The following is a 5,047-nucleotide window of genomic DNA, read 5'->3' on the forward strand; positions in this document are numbered from 1 at the left end:
GATCACTGGCATTTGATAAAACCAGAATTCTTATGTGTGTTACCATTAGATGGCAGCATAACTTTGTTTTCTAGTTGAGCAGCAGGAATAATCCATTAGTATATTGTCTCAAATATTATCATCTAATAATCTGTACTCAGTGATCTACAAGAGAACAATTTTAATAAAAATATTACTGCATAATTTTTGTAACAGCAAAAGTAATTATTTTATTTTTGTACTGATAATTCAGAAGTCTAAATTCTCTATCATATTACATGTCATATAACTCATTGCCACTAAGTCAGTTCTGGCTCAGTGACCTTTCTTTGTCTGCCCCATAGGCAGTTTCCAAGTCTGTAAGTCTTTATAGAAGCTATCATCTGCCAGGGAGCAGATGGTGGGCTTGCATTGCTCATCTTTTGGTTAAGAGCCAAGTATTTAAACACTGTGCATCAGGGCTCCATGTTCTCTGTGTTCATATATTTATGCATACACATATGAGAAAAACAAGCCAAATTCAAGATACTGACTTATTAATACTACTACTGTTCAGTCTTTTGCCTGCATCCCATTCCTTCAGGCAGTTTATTTAAAAAAACGTTGAAAAAATTTTGAAATCATGGAAATACCAGTTTTGCCGGTCTATTAGAGCTTTGTGGCACTCCCAAAACAGTGAACCTTGACATCCTTGATACTCTTGACACCTTTAATCCACCCAGGGAGGTTACTATTCATCTAAATGAAAAACAGGCCTATAAAGTGAGTTGTGAACAGTAATACTCATGAGGAATTTATTCCTGACAACAGTCAACTCTTTGAGACTAACTGGGCACCATTTGCCCCCAAAACAAAGCTTGCAAGGCAAGAAAAGGCAGGAAAGAAGAAAGCATGGAAATGAGGAATCTAGAGACAGAGTGGGAAACATGTTGCACTGAGGTGACTGCAACTAATGTCACAAAATAAAATGCATAGAAATTGACTGAAAAACATTAGCTCTCTGCACTTGTACCCATTCACATGCACAAAAGACAGCAATATCCACCACAACCAACACTTCAGAACTCTAGCCTGAAGTAGACTGTCCTTTGTCCATATTATCATACTTTCATTTAGTAACTCTTCTCTGGTTTGATTTTAAGTCCTCTTTTTTGTGTACTGTCAAGTGAGTGAATGTTGTTGTTGTTATGTGCCATCCAGTCGCTTGCGACTCATAGCGACCCTGTGTACAAGAGCCCTAAACGCCATTCTATCCTGTGTCAACCTAGCCATTTCAAACACACTCATTCCCACCACTCCAGTCACAGAACTGACCCATCTCATCGAAGGTCTTCCTCTCCTCCACCGCCCCTCCACTCTGCCAAAAATGATTTGGGGAGGAGAGAGAGGCAGAGCTTTTCCTGATCTCCACACTCTATCCCAGTATCCCAGGAAGCCCTAGCCAGCTCGCACCCCGATGCCATTGCCAGATTGTACACTGGTCCTGGAGGATACATCCTTCTCTCCTGGTTAGCCACCCTCTTGCATCAGCACCTGGCTTCAAATGGAAGACAAGTGGTATTAACCCATGAGAAGGCAATACTGCGGTGGAAGTTTAAGAACAAGGACTTTTTCTCAGAACCTTCTCAGAAAAGAAGTTGTACGTTACAGTTGTACTTAACAACTCTAAATTGAAGTCATACTGGCTGCATCATAAGAAACTTATAGCAGGATTATATGTTCAGAATCACAGAAATGCTGATGGCTTGAGACTTAGGCCATCACATCAGGGGCTGGTCAATGGGAGACGGGTGTTGAATGTTGTAAGCAAAAGTAGGAAGGGTTGGCGGTGGAGTAGGGAAAGGGTGGATTAAAAAAAAACCAAAACAAACAATCCAACAACATGTAGCAGGGGTGAGCAGCAACACTGACTCTATTGGTCATTTTTATAACTGGCCAAATGTCTTTCATCTGCTGTTTTCTGTTGAATGCTTATCTATCAGATATATATATATTTCAAAATTGAGACAGACTACGACGAAGGATTGGCTATCCACTTCCAAAATGACAGGCCTTCAAAAACCCTATGTATAGAGGGAAGAATTTCAAAGTACTTTATTACCAAATGCATTTATCAATTAAAACAGGATTTCAGGCCTAGTGGCAAGAAGCTGCAACTGCAATCTCAGAGATGCACGGTTCGAATCCACCAGATGCCCTGCTGGAGAAGGAGGAACAATCTCCTCCTGAACTAGTCAGATCAGATTTAACGGTACACAAAAAATAATGGAATAAATTTTTTAAAATGACATAAAAAAAACCAAACAGGATTTCAATCAGATAAACTTTCATTTATGAACTAGAGCTAACTCTCCATACGGTAAAATATTTTATGTATTCAAGTAAAGTTGGGGAAACATAAGAAAAAGGGTGAGTAGGTCATTGTTATTATGTGCTGTCCTCCGACCCATAGTGGCCCTATATATAGCAGCTCTGAACCCTTCCCTGTCCTGAGCCAGTCTCACTAATTCCAACACACCAACCCACACTGCCCCAGTTACTGCATCAATCCATCTTATCTGGGGTCTCCCTCTTCCAAGGACCAGTCTCTCCTGTCCACGTGCCCAAAGTATGTGAGATGGAGCTTCAAAATCATAGCTTCCAAGGAGAAACTTGGTTTCACCCCCTCTAAGACACACCTATTTGTTTTCTTGGAAGTCCATATTGAAGACTACAGTCGACCTTCTGCAGGTCCTTAGTTTCAGCAAGCAGGGTTGTGTCTTCTGCCTATCTCGTGGTTGATGAGTCTTCTTCCAATCTTGATGCCACATTCCTCATCATAAAGCCCTGCTCCCGAATGATCTGTTCTGCATACAGGTTGAAAAGTTATAGGGAAAGGTTCATCCCTGACTCACTCCTTTCCTGATTTTGAACCATATAGTGTTTCCTTGCTCTGTTCTGACGTCTGCTTCCTGATCCAAGTAGAGGTTTTGCATAAACACAATCAAGTGTTCTGGGATTCCCATTTTTCTTAATGTTAGCCACAATTTGTTGTGATCTACATGGTCAGATGCCTTTGCATAGTCAATGAAACACAGACAGTCCTCTGGTATGCTTTGCTTTCTGCCAAGATCCATTGGACATTGGCAGTAATGTCTCTAGTGCCACAAACTCTTCTAAACCCAGCTTGTATTTCTGGTAGTTCTCTGTCAATGTCAATTCCAGTCATTTCTAGATAATCTTCAGGAGTTTGCTAGTGTGTGATATTAATGATATTGTTCAATAATTTCCACAGTTGGGTCACGTTTTTTGGAAATGGGAATAAATATGGATCTCTTCCATTCAGTTGGCCAAGTAGCTGTACTCCAGATTTCTTGGCACAACTTGGTTAGTATATCCAGGGCAGCATGTTTGTTGAAATAAATCAATTGTTATTCCGTCAGTTCCTGGGGCTTTGTTTTTTGACAAGTCTTTCTGGTCAGCCTGAACTTCCTTCTTTATCACCATTGCCTCTTAATTATGTGTTTCTTTAAATTCTTGTGTGTCTGCCACTTATTTTTGGTATAATGACTCTGTATACTCCTTCCATCTTCTCTTAATGCTTCATGAATCCTTCAGTATTCTTCCCTTAAGCATTACAACCCATGACTTGAATTTGTTCTTTAGTTCCTTCAGCTTAAGAAATGTTTAAGCTTAAGCGAGTTCAGCCCTTTTGATTTTCTGACTCTAGCTCCTTGCACATTTTAATACTTTGCCTTGTCTTCCCAAGCTACCCTTTGAAATCTTCTGTTCACCTCCTTAACTTCTTGATTTCTTCCCTTTGTTTTGATTTCTCCGTACTCTAGTGCAATATTCAGTCTCTTCTGACATCCACTTTGGTCTTCTTCTTCCTTCTTTGTAATGACTTTTTGCATTCTTTATGAATGAAATTTTTTTCTATCTTCCAACAGATCATGTGGTCTTCATTCATTGGTGTTCAAGGCCTAAAACCTATTCCTAAGGTGGTTTTTAAATTCAGGGAGATAGAGTCAAGATCAAATTTTGATTCCTGTGTATATGATTTAACCTTATTTAGCTTAAATTTAAACTTGCATATGAGCAGTTGATGGTCTGTTCCACAATCAGCACCTGGCCTAGTTTTCACTGCTGATACTGAGCTTCTCCAACTATTCCTTTCACAGATGTAATTTACCTCATTCCTATGCATCCCATCAGGTGAAATCCATGTGTATAGCCTGAGCTTATGTTTCTTATAAAATGTATTTGCTATGATTAAGTCTCCTTATGACGCCTTTGAGCTGTGGTGCTGGAGAAGAATATTGAATGTACCATGGACTGCCAAGAAAACAAACAGATTCTTCCTAGAGAGGGTTAAACCAGGCTACTCCTTGGAGGCAAAGATTCTGGGGCTTCGTCTGACATACTCTGGACATGTTGCAAGGAGAGACAGGTCTTTGGAGAGGGACATCATGCTGGGTAGAGTAGAGGGACAGCGAAGGAGGGGAAGACCCTCTATGAGGCGGATTGATTCAGTGACTGGGGTAATCGGGATCGGAGTGTCAGAGGCAGTGCGATTGGCACAGGATAGAGCAGGGTTTAGGGCTGTTGTACATAGGGTCGCTATGAGTTGCAAACGACTCGACGGCACATAACAACATGATTAAGTCACTGATTGTAAAGAATTCTATCTCTAGCCTCATTTCTGTCACGAAGTCCACATTTTCCAAGTAGTGATCCTTCTTCCTAGTTCTCAACTTTTTCATTCCAGTCACCCATTATTAATGCATGTTGATTACATTACATTACATATTAGATCAATTTCTGACTGCAACAGTCGATAGAAATCATCTGTTTCCTCCTCTTTGGCTCTGGCTGTTGGTGCATAAATATGAATGTTAGTGGTATTAACAGGTCCTTCCTTGTATGTGTATGGATATTATTCTGTCACTCACTACATTGTATTTCAAGATGGATCTAGAAATGGCCTTTTTAACTATGAAAAGGACCCCGTTTCATCAAAGCATATAAAAAGTTAAATTTTGACTGCTTTATTTTATAAAATTTTACAAAATCTTTCAGTGTATCAAAT

This window comes from Elephantulus edwardii, unplaced genomic scaffold (assembly GCF_000299155.1).
Source record: "Elephantulus edwardii isolate Elephantulus edwardi_28Jun2011 unplaced genomic scaffold, EleEdw1.0 scaffold00145, whole genome shotgun sequence".
Taxonomy (NCBI): domain Eukaryota; kingdom Metazoa; phylum Chordata; class Mammalia; order Macroscelidea; family Macroscelididae; genus Elephantulus; species Elephantulus edwardii.